General features: G+C 34.2%; 2 protein-coding genes across 8 annotated transcripts in view; one reads left to right on the forward strand and one right to left on the reverse strand.

The window, feature by feature from the left end:
• LOC125384634 (GDP-D-glucose phosphorylase 1-like) overlaps positions 1 to 21,792 on the reverse strand; it is a 231,422-nt gene that overhangs the window by 15,048 nt on the left and 194,582 nt on the right. The window lies entirely within an intron of this gene.
• The window catches only part of LOC125386762, a 44,283-nt gene continuing 39,031 nt past the window's right edge, over positions 16,541 to 21,792 (forward strand). Inside the window, exon 1 of the mRNA XM_048413892.1 lies at positions 16,541 to 16,581. The gene's annotated coding sequence lies outside the window, so the exon portion shown is untranslated. The remainder of the gene's footprint in view (positions 16,582 to 21,792) is intronic.

Consider the following 21,792-nt stretch of genomic DNA (forward strand, 5'->3'; position numbering starts at 1 on the left):
AGCCAACTTAGAACGCTACTCGCGAGAAGAACGGCAAGCCAATTGCTCAAGTAGTCGCTTGCCTTCCGCTAGTAATCGCCTCAACAATCAATCAATGCAGGTAAGACTAAACGAGAGGGTAAATCAAACATTAGTAAACAGGATCAGATGTAAAATCAATTCGGAAAAAAAAGAAACTGGACAAAAATCGCAGAAGAAAGCGTAGAAGAGTACAATAACACCAGACACAGTGTAACGGAATTTGTTCCAAATCATTTACTGTATGGAAAAATGATTGAAATCGTCCCTAAGGAAATAATGGAGAATAAGATAAACCTAAAAAGAGACAGAGAAGAAGCATTCAAAAACTCAACAAGAAATTTCGAGGTCTATACAAGATATAGCGATCTATATCTCCTTTTAAGCAGTGCTCTGGAAGGTACTGCAGCACGGCGGCTTTCGCAAATTCCGGTCGATGGTCTTACTTGGACAAAATTTACCGAATATTTTCTCTCGCGTTTTGGCACCACGGAGACAATAACCTCAATGATGGTCGGATTCCTCAATGAACAGCAACTGGAGGACGAAACCACGGGGGCTTTCGGCCATCGTCTTCACTCTCTCCTATGGTCGAGATGGGAAAATCTAACCATGATCGAAACAGTTAACACTTTCGTCCTTTATCGATTGCGTTTATCGGACAAGGAGGCCGAGCGGCTAGCATTCACGCGTAACATCCGGACGCGGGAGCAATTCTATGAAGAGATGCGGGCTTTCTCGTACGCTAAGAAGGGGCTGACTTCTTCGTCAAGCGATCCACCGACGGAACCTGGAGTAAAACGAAGCAGGACAATGGACCGAGCTAGGTGCTACCACTGTGGAATTCCCGGACATAAAATGACCGAGTGCCGCAAGAGAATGCGGACCGAAAAACCGAAGACACGACGCCCAGAAGAAAGCCGACCGGCTACATCGTCCAAGGTGGTTTGCTTCAAGTGCCAAGCGGAGGGCCACATCGCACCTGACTGCCCGTTGCGGAAGGAGGGAAGAGACAGCAACGACAAGGAACGTCGAGTCGGATTCTGCGTGGTGGAGGCCTCAACCGGTAAACTGAGTCACCAGGGTGAGTCGTTCCCATTTTGCTTCGATTCTGGAGTCGAATGCTCGTTAATTAAGGAATCCATAGCCCCGAAATTTTCCGGCAGAAGAATGACCGATATAGTAGTAATGCGAGGGATAGAGAATACATGTGTTAAGAGTACGTCACAGATTTTGTCCACCATATGTATCAACGGTCTTACATTGGAGATAACTTTTCACGTCCTCCCTGATAGTCACTTAAAATATGATATCATGATTGGTCGCGAAATTCTAAGTCAAAGCTTCGACGTACGTATTACGCCCGACAGCCTCGATATTTGCAAAACGAAGATAGTTAACGCCTGTAATGAGACCGTCGAAAACGAGATCGATCTTAGTGAAATAGACACTGAGGTACTTGGTAACGATAAAGGCCGATTGATTTCTCTTCTCGAAAAGTTCAAAAATTCGACACGCTGTGGTACACCATATCGAAACCACACCCGGCCCCCCCCGTCTCCTGCAAGCCTCGCCGCCTCGCACCAGATCGACTCAAGCAAGTCAAGGCAGAGTTCGCAACCATGATCGTGCAAGGAGTGATGCAGCCATCGAAAAGCCCGTGGGCATCACCCCTACACGTCGTACCCAAGAAGGACGGAAATCTACGACCATGCGGCGATTATCGTGCGTTGAACGCCCGCACTGTGCCCGACAAGTATTCCCACCCCCCCCCCGCATATAGAGGATTTCGCGCAACACCTGCACGGTACGCGTTTTTTTTTCAAAAATCGATCTCATCCGCGCTTACCATCAAATCCCGATCGCGCCCGAAGACGTCAGGAAAACCGCGATCACGACACCCTTCGGACTTTCCGAAGCAACCAACATGATGTTTGGGCTTCGAAACGCCGCGCAAACGTGTCAAAGGTTTGTCGATGAAATCACCCGAGGTTTAGATTTCGTGTTCGCGTACATCGACGACTTTCTAATCGCCTCCGAAACCGAAGAGCAGCACCGCGAACACCTCCGAATGCTCTTCCAACGCCTGAATCATTACGGGGTAGTCATCAACCCCGGAAAGTGCGAATTCGGTGTGAACGAGATCACATTCCTGGGACACACCGTAAACGCATTCGGAATAAAGCCGCTTGCAGAACGTGTTGACGCCATTGTAGAAGTACCGCTCCCCGAGACCGTTAAAGCACTACGCAGGTACCTCGGTATGATTAACTTCTACCGACGTTTCATACCGGGGGCAGCAAAAATTTTCCAGCCGCTAAACGACCTGTTAAAAGGAGGAAAAAAGGGCAACGCGCCCATCGAATGGTCGAAGCAATCCGAAGCTAGTTTCCGCGAATCGAAACGCGCCCTAGCTAACGCCACGATGTTAGCGCACCCGATACCTGGCGCTCCCGTTAGCCTCGCGGTAGACGCATCCGACTGTGCAGTAGGAGCGGTACTCCAGCAACGCGTCAACGACTCTTAGCAGCCGTTAGGGTTCCTCACTAAACCGTTGAGTTCCGCCCAGCGAAAATATAGCGCGTACGACCGTTTTTCGCGTTGTCCCGAAGCAATCCCTATCGCCGACATGAAAGCGCCAACCGTTGCTACGGCCCTCCTTTCGACCTGGATATCTCATCTCGTTTTGGCGTACCTTTGAAAATTACAACCGATCAAGGACGTTAATTCGAATCGCGCTTATTCGAGGAATTATGCCGGTTGCTCGGCGTCAAACATCTACGCACGACGGCCTATCATCCTGCGTCCAACGGGATGGTAGAGCGCCTCCATCGACAACTCAAAGCGGCAATCAAGTGCCACGACACGAGCAACTGGGTCGACATTTTGCCAATAGTTTTGTTAGGCATTCGAACCGCTATCAAGGAGGACCTCAACGCAACGGCGGCCGAAATGATTTACGGCACCGGCATACGATTGCCGGCAGAATTTTTCTTACCGACGAATCAACGGGCCAATTCGGAATACGCGAGCCGACTAAAGGAACAAATGGGCAACGTCAGACCGCATCCGGTTACGCGACACGGTGAAAAGAAAATTTTCGTTTTTCGCGAGTTAGAATCTTCGCCGTACGTATTCTTGCGCCACGACGCGATCGGAGGTCCCTTACAGCCGCCTTATGACGGGCCATTTAAGATAATCCAAAGAGGCGAAAAAAATTACACGTTAAAGATAAATAATCGCGACGTGACGGTCTCCATAGACCGCTTAAAGCCCGCTTTTATCGTACCGGAGGACCTCGAACAAAGAACCGCCGAGACTCGTAACGTGTCGATTCCGATGAGGCTTCGGTACGAACAAAACACCGATCAAATGAACGCCCGCGACGAAAGCGATGTAGCCGACAACAACCGGACGAACGAAGAAAACGCTCGGAATAGACGCGTTACGTGATCAGGGCGTAGAGTCCGATTTCCCGATTGGTTTCAGGCAGGTTTCGGCTAGGCGTTAAAAGTCGCCGAATGCGGAATCAACCCCGACATTTGGTAAAAAAATTGTAACGTTGTCACTGGTAAGGGGGTACTGTAGCGGCACTCGACAGCAAACTTCCCAACGGTTTCTGTCTCGTGCCTCGCTACAGATAGAAGAGTATGAATACACAATCGAACACGTTAAAGGCAAAGAAAACCCAGTCGCAGATAGTTCATCTAGAATTCATGCGATTCAAAAAGTAGAAACCCCTGAAGGAACAGTAGTCTTAGATTTCTTACAACATTTTACGGAATGGAAAAAGAAATCCCAAAACGATTAGAAATGAAACCTAACGATCAATCTTTCTATCAATTAACTAAAACAGAATTAGAAGAGTTCGACGAGGCAATATGGTTACGGAAAATCGACAACATATTACGAAATAACAAAAAAGTAGGTATAGGAGACAACACGTTTGCAGAATTAGAAAAGAACCAGATCAAACATATGCTTCTATGTTTCAATGATACCCGATACCCTGTCATTTTTGCATGGGACCCAATCCAGGAATTAACCGAGGAAGAGATAGAAAAAATAATTCAGGAAAATCATAACGGTACGATAGGACATTTAGGAATCCAAAAGATATACCAAAGAATCAAAGAACGATGTAAGATCCAAAATTTAATAAGTAGAATCGAAGATCTCATTCAAAATTGTGACGTTTGCCAAAAAGAAAAACTAGTTAGAATACGACCTAAGGAAGAACCAGTAATTTCAGACACGCCTTTAAACCCCAACGACAAAATAGCCATGGACACTATACGACCAACGACAAAGAATAAGGAAACCAATTTATCCTATCAATTCACGACGAACTGACGAAATACTTGACGCTAGTTCCACTGAAGACACAACAAAGCGAATCCATTATTAACGCAATTAAATCATTATATTTATATAAACTCCCTAGAGTTCAAGTGTGATAGGAACTCTCTCGGTTTACGGACAGCACGACTTCTTTTCTTTCACGGACAGAGCGACTTTCTTTGTTTTACATTCATTTCCCAAACGGACGGACAGAGAGCAACATCAGAGATAATCAAGATTACAGAAGAAGGAGTAATTATTTAAAACATTGAAGATTGACGGAGAAAGATCGGCAGCTCAGGAGGTTGAAAATCGATTCTCGATTTTCAGCTAGACATTGCACAGAACTTGTTATTTATTGTTTAATGTTATTAATTGGTTCCTGTTTATTTAATTATTACTGTTATTAATTGTTGTTAATTATTAATTATTGTTTACTCCTGTATTTTATTTAAGTATTTTCACAATAAACTCCATTTTCAGATTTCAGAATCGGTCACCTGAATTACCCCGAGAGATAAACAATCTTACATTTATATATTCTCTGCTCCCAAGACAATCCTTACTGACCAAGGACAGAATTTTATTAGCGAGCTCATAACGAAATTTGACGAAGCTTTTAAGATTAAACATATCAAGACGACTAACTTTCACCCTCGATCCAACGGATCATTAGAACGTACTCACACAGTAGTTAAAGATCTAATTTATACTAGCCTACGAGATAACGATGATAAAGAATGGGATGAGATACTCAATGTTATATGTTTAGGGTATAATACAGCACTTCACGTAGGAACAGAATTTATCCCTTTTGAATTAGCGTTCGGAAGAAAAGCCAATTTACCTTCCGCGATTGCAGAAACCACTACCTAACGTGTAATGATATGTCTTTTCCATGACAAAAAAAGTTGAACTAATATTTGAAGTTTACGAGACAAACACTAATACGTAGCGAGAAACGATACGCTCGAGATCAAAAAAAAAGGTCGTGCGAACTCAAACAATTTTCAAAGAAGGAGACTTTGTACTAATTCACAACGATCATAAGAAAGACAAAAGGGATACCGAATGGTTAGAACCATATCGAATACATCCAGTCAAAACATCTTATTATGAGATAATAATTGACAAGGTCGTTAAGAAAATTCACGGTAATAGGTTAGACATATTTTTCAAGACGTTCATCGTAACTACAACACTAATTTACGCTAAGCTTGGTGAAGGAATTAATTTTTTACCATTAGAATTATAGGTAGAAATTTATTGCGACATATCAGGCGACATTGTACGATGGTACGTACCGAAATCCTTGCGGCGCGACGTGTTTAATTCGCTCCACGGACTTTCCCATCCAGAGATACGTGCCACGCAAAAATTGGTGACGTCGCGTTTCATTTGACCGTCCGTAAATAAAGATTGCCGGACTTGGGCACGACAATGTATCCCGTGTCAACGATGCAATGTCACCAGGCACGTATTCTCACCTGTCGGAACGTTCGAAACTTCAGCAGGCCGGTTCAAGCACATACACATAGACATTATCGCGATGCAATATTCACAAGGATACCGACATTGTCTAACGTGTATCGACCGTTTTTCGCGTTGGTCCGAAGCCATTCCCATCGTTGATATGGAAGCGACAACCGTTGCCTCGGTTCTCCTCTCTACACGAATAGCTCGTTTCGGCGTACCTTCGAAAATAACTATCGATCAAGGACGCCGGTTCAAACTGGTAAACTGCAACCGGTAAAAACTGTAATTCCGACACAAAACATTGTATGGTTATGTCGTATCGTCACGTATCGGTACTTTTGCCTAAGCCAGCCCGCACTCGAAGTCCATTGTTTATTGTGAACAACATACAAATGTAATACTCATCTACTGGTCAATAAATGTTATATAGAAAAAAAGCACTCGTTCTCATCCGATCACGAAAGTTAAGCAGCGCCAGGCACGGATAGTACTTAAATAGGTGACCGCTTGGTAACTCCGCGTGGTGAAAAACAAAACACCTTTTTGTTTTTCCAATCCTTTTTACTTCCCTTAATAATCTATTTTCAATAATCTATAATCTAAACATGAGGAAATAGAAATGTTATAGTATTACATGACTAATACCATATATAACACTCATTCTTGCATACATTTTTTCTAATATTCTTTTTTTGTACATTAAAAGCAAATAAATCACTTATTTCAGCTAACGTTCATACCGCGCATAATGGAATCATTCTCGTCTGAAGGCAATTTGAGAGATGGGGTAGAGTTTGATTCTTTTGATGTAAAAATTTGATTCCTCTGTGGGACATGCTAGCAGAGTCCTTTTTAGAGATATTTTTTATTTTGTTTGCCCACTGTTGATTTATAATGTTTGCGAATTCTTGTTTTGACACAACTTTATTTTGTGCAAAAGGTACTTTAATTATTCTGAATCTTCTTTTTGATCGTAGGAATAGTTTTATTTTAGATTGTTAATATTGGATGGTATCAAGCTTTTGTCTCGTAATTTTTTTTTTTTTTTTTTATTATAGGTATAGGGCTCGAAAGCCGACTTTCTTACTTTATTATTAGTACGGATTCTTGAAGAGCGGTTTGTATAAGTTTTTTTATTTTGTCTATAAATGAGACGATTTGCCTCTTGGTTAGGTTGACATTGTTGTGGATACTTAGGTCGCAGTACTTTTCGAGCTGATTTTGTAATTTTTTCTAGTTTATTTTTTTGTACTCGCACCTGGGTTCGTCACTCTGTGTTTCTAGGGTTAGGAAGTCAGATGTATTTTTATTTATCTGTAATACGGGAGCGTTATGGTCGCATTCGTAGTCTATAGTTTTGAGCCTGTTATTTGCCCGTAAATTAGGGAATTGTAATTGTGTGTCTCCAAGGCATATGTTTAGGTATGAACCTTCTTTTGGGCAAGAGTCAATCCATTCTTCGTGCGTTCTTAATGATTATTTTAGTTCAATTGTGTTTGTTGTTCATTTAGGGCTTTGAATATGCTTTTTTTGAAGTCTTCGATAAGTTTATTACGGTATGGTTTGTTACGGATATGGTTTTAATTGGATTTGGATTTTGCATTACGCGTGGTAATAAATTTGTTCGATGTGATTGGTTTTCAGAGACTTGGTTTCGGCTTATTCCTTGTCTTAGGATGGCTAAGAAATTTGACTACGGGGCGAATTTGCGGCTTATTTGAGTAACGCAAATTGTTGATTCTTTGCATTTGATGATATTCTCGCAAAGTTTTTTGCAAAGTTTGCACTCGCTTGGACCGTGCGGCTCCGTGCAGTTTGCATTTGTGACATTGCGTTATGTCATTTTTTCTGACTTTATCCAATTTACCCTAAAGTAATTTAGACGGTTCAATTTTAGTAGGTAACTAATATTGCTTTGTGGGGATACTTGGATTATGTAAATTGGAAGCAATTCATTGTTCTCTATTGATCTTTTTATTGAGAAGCACCAATATTTTGTCAATTGTACGTCAGACATCTGTAGTGCTTGTAACTCTGCGAGTATCTCTGACTCGGAGAAACTATTGTTTAGACCCTTTAGTAAGACCGTGTGGTACTTCTTTGATTTGGGTGTATATGCGTAAACGCTGTCTTAGTTGCAATTACGATTTCTTTCGCTTTGTTAAAGACTGGCATACTTCGTAGGAATAGCACATGTTTATCTGTGTGTATCCGTTTAATATGGAATGAATTTGTGTTTAGAGTCTCTTCAAAGAGTTTTACTGTCTCCTTCTGGTCTTGATTGGTAATGTATGTTGGAGGCGATTTGTCTCTATTTGTGGGGGGCAGTGGTGTCAGCGTTCTTTGTTGTAGAGGCTGGTGGCCTCCCTGGGTTGTGTCTGACTTCTCGGTAGCGTTGCCGCTGGAAATTCATTGTCCATTTCGCTGGGCTACGCCTGGGACGTTGAGGTTTTCGTTGATGATAGTATATCTCTCTCTCGATCCATTCTTTATTCTCTTTCGGACATGTGATTTCCTGAGAGGCCGTATTCCTACTTGCTTTCTTCCGTAGGCTTCCGTTCTTTTTCCTTATTATGGTGGTTTCTTTTATTGTTCCTATTTGAGGGTGTTCCTGTATCCGAGATAGGCAGGACTCTTACGATTGCAATACGCTGAACCTATTTTTCGTTCGTATTGCCGATAATGGGGAGCCATCTGCTGAATTTATGGTTTCGTTTCATTCGCTGTCCGCGTCTCCTGTCGTGCTTTCCTTTTTGCTTACACTTTCCTGGCTACTTTGTGCCCTGTTATTCCTGTTCAACAGGTTTGGTGGGCGGTTGAGTTTCCGCGTCCTTTGGGTGCCAAAGCTTGTATTGCCAAGAAAGTTCCTGATTCACTTTTGCTATATTTTTCTTTTGGTTGTTTCTTTCCTTCTCTTATTTTCTTGATTGTTTTTATAGTGAGCATTATTTATCACTTTTCGTTATTGAGTTTTACTGTATAAATTGGCAAACTCACTAACAGGCCTTGCGCCTGGTATTTTTTTCCAGTGAGGACCGACCTGCTTGGGGGGTTCCCAGCACTCTGACGAGAAAGAATGCATTCAGCTCGGTATGAGCGTTAGTTGAAGTAATCAATTTTGGTATATAATATTACTGAATAAAAAGCTTTTACGTCGTACAATTATGTAAGAGGATAAAAGAGATATGTAAAATCATGCCCGGTTTCGTTTTCAAGAAAATGGACTGTGAAGTTAAGTAGAGGCAACTTCATAATTGACTTTCGCGAAAACAAAGCGAAAAATGTCATTTTACATTTTCGACTTCATTTTCGCCACGCGCAGGGAATCATCGCCCTTCGGTTTGTGTCACAATTTTTGGCACATGTATTTTTGCACTCTCTCAAACGACGTACGTATGTATAATACTTGCACATTCTCCAATTCCCAATTTTGAATACATATAACATTATCGGAAAGTATAAACAAAGTAATATATAAGTAAGCATGTATGCGAGAATGATACAACATATGGTGATAATCGTTTAATGCTAAAAAGATATTTTCTTCATGTATACGACCATATCTTATTAATACTTAGCCAACCGCGCCAGCACAGGCCAACCTATAAACTGCCCATCGTGCATATTTCTAAGTAAGGAGAACATCTAAACAAACTCGCAAAGGAAATAAAAAGTAAAATAAAAGATCATAATAATAACAAATTCTCAAAATTCATAGAAACACTGTATGCGCACGTGCAGTTTTCTAAGTAAGCAGGACTAATATTCACTAATACTTGAAAAACAAAAAAGTCTAAAAATTATTTAAGTCGTCAATTATATTTTACGGTAATGATTTTGTTTAACGATTTCACATATGGACGAGAACGAGTACTTTCAACGCGGTATGAGCGTTGGCTGAAGTAATCAGCTCTGTTATTTCATGTTATCACAATAGACAAAATATTTAAGAAAACATACATGTATCTATGAGGATAAATGGTATTTTTTTTAGACGTGCATACAGATACATAACATTTTTCCTGGCTTCGTTTCCCACACAATGGATTGTGAAGTTCCGTCATATAAGTACGCGTATACTTAAAAAGTAGCGAGTCAAGTGGACGGAACTTCGTAATTGATTTTCTGGAAAACCAAGTCTTGTGTTAAAAATTGTCACTTCATCATCGACTTATTTTTGTATAGGAAATCAGGCCCTTTCGACCTGCACCATCATAATACTCTAATTTTCTCGCCTACTTCAATTTTGAAATTATTTAGTTTCACTGCATTGCGTATAACTACCAACAGCAAAATATTAACATTCACGAACGGCTGTTCTGACAACGATCATAAATCGTCAAATCCACGTCATTCCATACTACCTGACAGCGGACCGTTAAGGTTTTGAATTGACCTTTGCACATGGCCCAACATTACATTTGCCACCCATTACGTAGGGCAATTAGGATCCGTCCCTTGTCCCTCAACACCGACAAACGCAGCAGCCTGTAAAAACTGCAATCATTCGACCAAGAAGAGTCTTTTTTTAGTCTCGAGTCTAGTCTTGTGTACAGTTTGGCCGTGATTTGAACTTCATTGTAATATTATACTTAATCGTTCTCGTGAATAAAAGCCTACAAAATTTAAAAAACACGGTCAAATTACGTTACTCCTTCTTTATCATAAATTTTACGTGACACTGTACTAGTTAGGTGACACTGTAGAACGGCTTCTTTGGTCTCTATTATAGTAACGCGGAAAGATCGCCGACATAGAGACAATGTCGGCGACGAAGAGCAAATGCCAACAAGCAGAAACGGTCGGAAAACTCGAATAGGGCTTAGCGGCACTCGGCAACAAAACTTTCCAACGGCGGTCCAAACATCACCGAGGCGCAAGTGCCGACAGGCCTAATCAGCCATCGATATCCGTAAGGTTCTTCCTTATAGGACATTTTTTGTAATATTGGAAGAAGGCGTAGGTAGCAACGGTGGCGGACGCGTAACGAACGCGCGCGTAGTAGAGATATTGATGGATGACGAAAAGAAACGAATCGGATCAAGAAAATAGTTGAGTTGTAACCGAGGGGAGAGAATCGTCAGTTGGAATCGAGAGTTGTACGTAAATACCAATGGTCAAAGAAGAAATCGGCAAGTACTTAAAAAGAAAAACACAAGGAAATAACGGCAATACATCCAAACCAGCTAGCTGCTGAAGCGAGCAAAACTCTCGTAAAAAGAAGAATAAAAAGAAAACACCCCACTGACCTCGCTACAGAAATAAAATAGTCAAACTCGGATAAAGTTAGAAAAATTTAACAAATGTCCAGCTGGACAAATTGTAAAGTGCAAATTAAATATAAATATAAAAAAAAAGAATAAAAAAAGAATAAAAAAAAAAAAAGGAAATGGATTGCATGTTTGCCCATATAAGAGTAATCCAAGCGATGAAAACTTTGAATAATGCATGTTACTTAACACCCTGCTGCGGTCTTCCATTCAACTAAATTATTCGGTAAGAGTTTGAAGAAGAAAATTACCTTTGCATACAAAGATTCGTTTTCGTTTGTTTTATCTTCTAAGTAAGGACCGGGGAAATGTAGTAATATGTTACTTATATCCTTCATAATAATTTTCATTGCAAAGAACCGGTACATTCTATTATCGCAAACAAAATTTTGGCATTAGTGAAATTTTTACAAACTCTTATTTTCTCTTTGAAATGTTCCAATGTATTTATAACATTCTCTGCTATTTCTTTCGCAGCTTTCCTACGCGGGTCATATTACCATCTTATAATATAATTTTGTATCAGTGCGTTCCCTAGATTTTCTATGATCGCACGTCTTTTTCTCAAATATGTCGGTTTCAACGGTCGGACAAAATTTTGCTCTATACGTTTAAAGAATACAAAAGTTCTTAGAGAAAGAAAGGAGAGCAGTAAGAACAAAGAGACCCGAAGAGCGCGCAGCAGGGTTAAAAAGAACATGAATTTAATTTCCAAATATTTTGGATTCTCGCATCCTGATATTAACCTTCTGCTTAATCTATTTTCATTGTTAAGAAACATTTTAAACACAATACTATTTACAATACAAAGATAAAATACTTTATTTTATGTACCGCGTTGTGAAAATAAAGATAGTTTATTTTTTACTACATATTTAAAATATTTTATTCGTACTGTAAAACAACAACTACTTAAAATGGTATTTAAAAGAAATATCCAGAAAGAAAATTCAGAAATAGAAATAACTTTTTATTATATAAATATCTAACTCATCGGTTTCATCGGTTACTCTGTAAAATACTATTTCGAATCAATTTTACAGTCTCTCACACCAGTAGTGACAAGTTTTTAACCGTAATTAAAAAATTATCGTAATCAATATTGAAGTAGTCGAGTAATAATAATCTTTTAATGTTTCGAAAATCATATAGAGTAAATAGAAAAATAATTATTTGCAGATAATATTGACATAATTTAACCGTTTGAGCCCCAGGGGTCTTTGAAAAACCAGGGTCGAAACGTGCCGAACGGCACGATAGCCTCTTAATCGATTGCGAAGAGAAACAAGCGGCACAATAGCGCTCGTCATATTTGTTACTCTTACGAAATACATCTATATATTTATATACGCGTACTATTAGTTTATAAATATTTCAAGTTTTGTTCAATAAAAATCATCAAGATAACAATGAAATACAAAATACCGTTAGTCGTCCGTAGAGTTCAAATGTACTGGGACTTTTCGACACAAAATCTAAACAGCCCGATCACGCTGTTTGCTACTCAATCGGTTAAAGAAACAACGATACGTCTAACGTGCGCGTGTGTCTGATAACGACGATACCGCGCTCTCTAACTTGTTCCCCGCCGAATTAATCTTGGGTAACAGCTTTAATGCGCGTAGAACAATTGACAAAGTTAAAATTGGAAAAAAGAAATATCGAAGAACAAACGATGAGAATGTTTCAAATTGTTTTCGACGATTAAAACGAAATTTACGAATACAACTGAAGCGAATGCCGCGACGCGATTTACGACTGAACGAATGCGACTGAATTATCGTACGACGATGCGAATGATTAACGATACACGCGTGTCGATGCCGCACGCATTTGAAAGACCCGCACGAGACGGTTTACTAATCGTTCGCTCGCTAAAACGATACTTACCTTCATCGATGCTTGGAGATACTGTTCGCAACTGAAGATTTCGCACAGGACTGTCCACTGATCGTTACGCCTGATAGAACGACTCTGTCCTCTCCACTAACGCTTGCAGCCATGTCCACGAATTCTTGAAGATATTGACGCACCGAGGAAACCTGTTCAGAAAAGTATCAACTGATCATTACGACTGACGAAACGATTTCACCTGCACGAGCGCTTGAAGAGCACTGAGAAATTGAAACGGTTGTTTAGTCCACGTTTAGCGATACGAAGGCACGGAAACTGACTCGATGCTACATGTTCGCGATTGAACTACTCGAACGAGACTACCAATACCGTTGTTAAACTCGAACGTGTTAGACCCAAGTGCGAGCGTCGAGTGAGACTCCAACAAGGCTCAAAACGAATGACCCCAAATACGCACGCTGATTGGTTTTCAAGAAAATCGTCAAACGGCATATTCGCCCGCAGGATGGCGTTTACTGCGCGAATACGCCCCAAGTGGGGCGATCCTTCGCTGGAAGAGCGTGAACGATACCTGGATGAATGCCATGCATAGATATTATTGGCCGAGGGGTAAGGGGCGCTCGACCGTTCGGACCGTTAAAATCCGTCAATTATCCTTACAAAAAACTCATAGCATAGGAAATTAGAAATACTGCTACGAATGTTGAAGGGAATCGTTTTAGCTGTTGGAGTACCCTTCTAAAATAGCGCCTTGACTGTGAAAGCGAGCTACAACGAGCTACAACGAGCTACAACGAGCTACAACGAGGCAAAAGCTACGTACTATCCAAAATAAACAATCTAAAATACAACTATTCTTACGACAAAAAGAGAAGATTGGCAAACAAAATAAAAAAAAATATGTCTAAAATGTTCCTGCAGACAAATCAAATTTTTAGGTAAAAAGAATCTAACTCTATCCCTTCTTTCAAACTGCCTCCAGAGAAAGCTCCCCTCCACCAAGATGCAGGTATAGCGATAGAGAAAATCAATAAAAGCATGGAGTCTAGTTATTTCATAACATGTAAAACGACGGAAAAACTATACGATATCGGTCATTATCACTAGTGCTACGAGTACCTAATCTTGTTAATAAGCCTGTGCTAATAATCTCTTCATTGTATCACAGCAATGGCTAATTCTAATGAGAATTCATTAAACGCCCCTCTCCATAATCCTCACTTCAACCCGACATATATATATATATATAAATGTATAATATATTTTATGAATACAGAAATAATTATATATTTATGTTTTCCAATATATTTTCTAAAATAATTATATATTTAAAGATTATTAAATAATAATGTTTTACATAAACAATAATATTTATATAAATAATTATATAATATATTTTTTTTGTTTAAATTTTAAAATATATATAAATTTTTATATAATATAAATATTTATATTAAAAGTATATTTTATTTATATTTATAATTAATAATTATATGTTAATATATACTTATATATAAGATAATCTATTTTTAAAAAAAAATAATGCATTTTTTATAAAAACATCATTTTTTTATATATATATTTTTAAATATTAAATTTTTTAAAAATATATTATTTATAAAAATAATATTTATAAAAAATATATTCTTTATAAAAATATTTTTTTAAAAGAATATTAAATATTTTTATAAAATATCATATTATTATTACTATTGTTTAATACAATATATATATATATATATATATATATATATATATATATATATATATTCAAGCAAATTTTTAAATATTTAAATTTTATTAAATTTCCACTTTTTTTCTTAAAAAAAAAAAAAAAAAGAAAATCATAATAATTTATTAATAATTTACATTTTATTAATTTTAGTTATTAATTTTTAAATATTATATATTTATTTTAATTTAATTTTAATATTTTAATTAAATTATATTAAATATTTTTAACTTAAATAAAGAATAATATTATTTATATAAATATAATAAATTAAATTAAAATCAATATATTTATACTCTATAACGAATTTATAAATTTTTTACTTGAAATTTAATCAAAATTAATATAATTCTTTAAACAAATTATAAACACTAACAACATATTTAAAAAATTTCTTTATTTTTAATAAATATTTACATTAATAAATTTATATACTTTTAATAATTCTTGAAATTTTAGTATTAAATAAAAAAATAATTAATATATTTTTAATAAATTATAAAAATAATATTTTTTAAATTTTTAAATTATTAAAATTATTTAAATTAACATTTATATAATAAGCTAAGTTCAAGCTAATAGGCTCATGCCCTATCGATGAATTTTTAAAATTTTTATATAAAACCACATTTCTCACAAATGAACCAAAATAAATAAATAAATATTTTTTAAATAACTATAACCTAAATAATTATATTTTTAAAAATTTATAGTTTTAAAAATTTTATTATCAACATTTAAATAATAAATTAAATATAAATTAATAGATTTATATTCTATTAATAAATTTTTTAAATTTTTATATAAAAATATATTAATTATTTAAAATATTAATATTAAAAATAAATTTCATTAAAAAGAAAATATTATAACTAAAATATTTTTATTTAAAAAATTAAATAAATTTAAAATCAATTTATAATTTAAATATTTAAATACGTATATATATATATATAATAGGATAAATTTAAGCTTATAGATTCATACCCCGTCGATAAATTTAAAAAATTTTTATATAATTTATTTTATAAAATTTAATTAATATTATAAATTTATTTATATTAATTAAATTTAAAATTATATTTATTAATCTTTCAATTTTATCAAAATTTAAATTAACAAATTTAAAATTATCCTCCCCCCCAACCCAATTTTACAAAAATTAAACTTATTATTTTAAAATTTTATTTAATAATATAATTTAAATTAAAATTTATTTTATTAATTGAAATTTAAATTAATAAATTAAATTGATTAAATTTTATTAATAAACTAAAATAATATTCTTATTAAAATTTAAATTGAACTGTATTTTTCTTTAACAATCAATATAATTTAAAATATATTTATTAATTAAATTTCAATTTAAATTTATTCTTTCCAAAATTTAAATTATAAACTTATGTAATATTTCTATTAAAATTTAAACTAATAAAATAAATTTGATTTATTTCTAATAATTAATATAATTTCAAATCTATTTATTAATTAAATTTATATTTAACAATTAATATAATTTAAAATCTATTTATTAATTAAATCTAATCAATTTAAATTTATTCCTCCCAAAATTTTAATTCATAAACTCAAATAATATTCACATTTAAATTTAAATTAATAAACTAAATTTCTCTTTAACAATCAATATAATTTAAAATCTATTTATTAATTAAATTTTAATTTAAATCTATTCTCCTTAAAATTTTTGGTTCATAGACTCATAATAATATTTCTATTTAAATTTAAATTAATAAACCAGATTTCTCTTTAACAATCAATATAATTTAAAATCTATTTATTAATTAAATATAAATATAAATATTTGGCTGGTAGTGCAACTGGTTTAATGGAGTAACGTTAGTCCTGAAGAATCACGGTGACGTATATTATGTACGTTAAGTAATAAAGAACAATGCTTTTATATAAATATTAGAATATATTAAAATACCAGAATTATAGAATATTAGAATATATGAGAATACCAGAGTTATAAAATATTAGAATACGTTAGAATATTAGAATACAATAAAATATCAGAAATGTAGAATATTAGAATATAGGTTAGACTATACGTTATAATAAAGGCAATTTTTGAGCTTTAGAAAAAAATTCATACATAATTTATCATGTTTAAATGTTACATTTAGTCCCATTTAGAAAGATAAGAGTCGCCTGAAGATTCTAGAGATATTTTTACATAAATAAGAGTAGTATTTTTACTTCTAATAACAAATAGGTTGAAGAATAATTGCGTATAAATATTTAAAGAAATATAACTCGTAAACACGAATATGTGTATACATTTAGTAACAAAATTAAATATCGCTAATTGTATACGTATAATAGAATAATTACATAAAATCTAGTCAATATCAACATTAGATACATATAAATATTCTTTTTTTATATTAGATTATTCATATAAAAGTTTATATAACCTAACCCCAATCTGGAAAACAATCATGGATTTCAACGACTACTGACAATTGAATATGAACAGAATTATATGCATTCATCATTATTATGTTTGAAACTTATAACCAATTGGGATATGACAGCAAAAAATCATATAACAGAGGTCTTAGGAAAATATGTACTGTTCTTCTTATCTTCATAGAATGTTTGCGTAAAAAATTTCAAGTAAAATTTTGTTACAAAACTGCATGTTACTCTTTGTGTTTTTTAGGCTTTGTAACACATGAACACAACTTTTAAATTCATACAATTGACAATTATTAAGTTTAAGATTGTGTCACTTAAATTTAAAAAATATTAAATAGGATAAATGTTTTAAAATTTATGTAGATATTGTAGCTGCTGTAAGTATTATACAAGGTATTCCTCCAACTCTGTTCACTTCATTTTTATTGTTTCAAATAATAAGAGAAGAATAAGAATTATTTACAAAAAATTAGGAAGAAGACATACTTTGTTGTAATAGTTTCTTTGTAGGCGAAAAGGTAAAACGCTCTGTAGAATTTCTGTTGTCAAGGCATATAACTTTTATGTCTGACTTCAATAGAATAGGGATTATATTGAAAATAATTCCTCATACATTTGAGTTTGTCGAATTTATTACTTGCATTGTGAAATATTTCTATTATATTTTGCAGTGTTACTGATATACTACCCAACAAAACATCCAAAAATAACAATTGTAAGGTTCGAGCAGGCCAAAAAATTGTGTTTCTGGTATGAAAAATATGTGTGGTTTAGACTTTCACAATGTCTCAATATCAATATTCTTGTAAGAATAACGCCAACAATCTAACACTGCTGTTTCTAATAGTCACTATTTACTGTTTGTTTGTATCTAAAATATTAAACGTGTACTTATCTAAGCAAAGGTTGTACTAAATTACAAGCCTCATTACGATAAACGATATATGCACACATACACATCTAAAAAACACTAATAAAATTAATCTTTCTGTAAAGAAAGATAGAAGGAATCTTAGTAACACTGAATTTTACAATTAATCTAATGAAGTACTTTTATGTTCATTATTCAACATTTTATGAAATTGGAATATAAGACATTTCACTAAAAAATGAAACTGACATGAAGGTCTTAAAAGATCATGAAAGGACTCTGAAGATCTTTTGTATATGATATCACCATATATATATATAAAAGAAAATACATTGTCATCATATTAGATCTGTTTTAGAATCTAAATATATTTTATAACTTACTGTTTTCTGTTATTTAAAGTAATAAGAGATATTTCAGATAGACAAAGTTGGTATACATCTTTTATAATATCCTTTTGTAAGTTAGATTTAGGATACTCAGTAATTTGTTAAAGTATTTGAAGACGACCTCTAAATCTTTATTATACATGAAAATTGTAAAATAATATCATTCTTAATAGTTCGCTTAATAATGTTAAAACAGTCTGATAGAAATCATTTGTCGCTATGTCTATTTAATGAGGCTTATCATTTTGTTAGGCCATAAATCTCTTAAATATACTATAAATATTTACACATATTAATAAGTCTGTAAGTAGTAACCAGTCATACGAGGTTCTAAACATGGTTTCTTCTAAGTTACATGTACCATTTTATAATCATATAGGAGATATACATTATATTGTATACCTAAACAAATATTTTTTGAGCCGTTTGCTTAAATAAGAGAGAATTTATTTTAGTATAACCAAAGAAAAAAAATCTAAATATTTTCAAAATGTATATGATTGACTGTTTTCATAATCATTATTACTAATATTTATTACTAGTAATAGTAGTTAGCAATACTAATATTACCAACTACTATTACTAATACTTTGTGGTCGTGTGCTTTTTACATTAACAGCAGCGACACGGTAAAGTCCTAAGTTTCTATGTTATTCATTTCTGGTGGTTTTAGACAAGTCCACAGTAACTTTGTAAATAGGTAGATGTAAAATGACAAATGATAATATTAATTAAAATCGTTTTACATATTGTTTTTGGAATATACAGTAAAAAATTCATCTAATTGGAAATTTGCTGTACATATATATATATATATAGATACATATCTTTTCTTTCTTTTTTTTTCTTTTTTTCTTTTTTTTTTTTTTTTTTATTTAATTTGTACTTTACAATTTGTCCAGCTGGATATTTGGTAAATTTTTCTAACCTAACATACATACATATGTATGCAATATCTGTATAGATGTATATTTCAATATTATAATATGAATGATTTCTTATTTGTATAAAATTAAATTATAACTTCCAATGTTCATAAAAGGTGACCTTCACGGATATTTAAATTGTTGTCTGTTTTAGAACTTTAAGCGCTACATATATACATAGAACACGAACGTGAAAACCACTAACTTTCAAATAACCTTTTTATGAGATATGGACGTCACAGCAGAAAGGAAGTTTCCTCTCTGGTCATAGATTAGAAGATTAAAAATATGTCATACTATCACAATTATATAATAGAGGTTTATGTAATGGATGGAGTGTTTAAAGTGTTCAATTTGTTAATAGTAATTTTGATGGAAGTGCAGAAATGCTACCTACCTTTCCATTTCGATGATTCTTAGACATGTCCTAAAACTCAAAATTTCTAACAACTGTGAGACTGCAATAAATGTCTATTATAACCATAGATATACAAAGAGTTAGAGTACGCGAGTCATATAGTCTTAAATTATCGTGTAAGTGGATGCGATATAGGAGTAGAAAGAACGCTGCATAAAAGTGTCTTCTGTCCTTGTCTAATCAGGCATGACACTGACAATGTTTGTGTTGGCTATACACTTATATGTTTGCTATACGAACGAGCATGCGTTATTAGACAAGGACACAAGAGGCCTTTATGCAGCGTTCTCTTTCGCTTTCGCTTTCGCTTTCTCAGCTCGCCCTCGCACTCTATCCTTATATCTCTATGATTATAATTTACAGCTAAATTAAAAGTGAATATGATCTATGTTTCCGATTTGGTTTAGATTTTTCAATGCCGTTGCCAGAGGGTTGAGTTGCATGAAATAATAACGAATCAATTATTAGAATAGTAGGCGAATGATTAATTAGATAACATTATTCTATGAAAATAATATTTTTTATTATTTCACGTAGTGATTCGAGAAGCTAACTCAAACTCAATACATAGATAATATTCATTTTTGATTGAATTACGACAGATATTTCTTACAGCCTCGAGTATGTTGGTTGTGCACGGTGTTTTAAGTTCGCTTGATCCCCGTTGATAACAATGGTTAAGATTACTCTATTTACATATTACAGTATAATAAGTATACTGCAGCAACCTGCATTTGGTATGGCAATGCTCGAGTGCCATGCTATAAAACTTCAACTCGTTTATATTTATATTATTTAAAATCTCGTCAACTTTATATTTATTTGTATTAAATTGCAATACATTATAACAGAAAGTCCTTATAACAGTACATTATAACAGAAAGCTTGTATCTGTACTGATACAAATTACAGTAAATGTATTAATAGCGTGCGCGTTAATGGAATTATGCGGGATGTTCGGTCACAGGTGTAAAAATATTTAAGGGGTGATTCCTGAAACTAAAATAAAGTCAAAATCAAGGATAAAAAAAATTGCGTTTCGGGCTCTGTTTTTTTAGTTATTCGCAACTAAATATTAGTTTCTTTCTGAATGGACTCTCCACTACTATCTTGTTACATAACATGTTTAGATTTTAGAAATTTGGTAGGAGGGTAAAACAGTTTTGGAAGGGCAGGATCATTTCAACAGTCAAACATAAAGAACAAACATAAAGTTTAATTTAGTAGAGGTTTAGGTTATTCTACTGTAGATATTTTTGAGCCTTTCCGTTTTTAGTTTTTTAAACGTTTTGATTTCTTTTACTTTTAAATATTATTTGTCATTCATTTACGATTTTTCTTACAAAGCGTCGCGCAAGATGGTTTACGTCGTCAAATGTCATAATATTCTTTTCTACGATTTGTGCTAGGCAAGCCTATGTGTCGTTCGATTTGAGGATCCCTGTGCGTCTCGCTGTTTAGGCTGACCTACTTTTGTTCAGTTAAGGAGGTTTGCTCGGACACAGAGACATTTCGGCTAAGTTTTAATTGACAATAACTAAAAAACAAAGCTGAAAACGCAATCTTTTTATTCTTGATTTGCATCTTATTTTAGCTTGAAGAATCGCCTCTTAAATTTTTCTACAGCTGTAGAGTATCGCCCTGTATATGTGTATATATATATATATATATATATATACACATACAACCCTGAGAAACAAATAGCGTGGAAGAAATCTGAACACATTTACCATTTATAGAAGACTAAAAAGAAAACACCCCATTGACCTCGCTAAAGAAACAAAATAGTCAAACTCGAAGATGGTATCCCGCTGGGGGTAGCCATCCACATATTATTTAACAATTAAGTTAGAAAAATTTACCAAATTTCCAGCCGGACAAATGGTAAAGTACAAATTAAATAATAATAATAATAATAATAATAAAACTTACCATTGGGGAGCTGAAGGTACTTGTTTAGTTTAGAAATTTAGCTGTGTCTGGCAATAAAAACGAACTGATCGCACGCTCGATGGCCGCTGACCATTGATATTGAGCCGATCGGAGGATGCTCGA

This window comes from Bombus terrestris, chromosome 17 (assembly GCF_910591885.1).
Source record: "Bombus terrestris chromosome 17, iyBomTerr1.2, whole genome shotgun sequence".
NCBI lineage: Eukaryota > Metazoa > Arthropoda > Insecta > Hymenoptera > Apidae > Bombus > Bombus terrestris.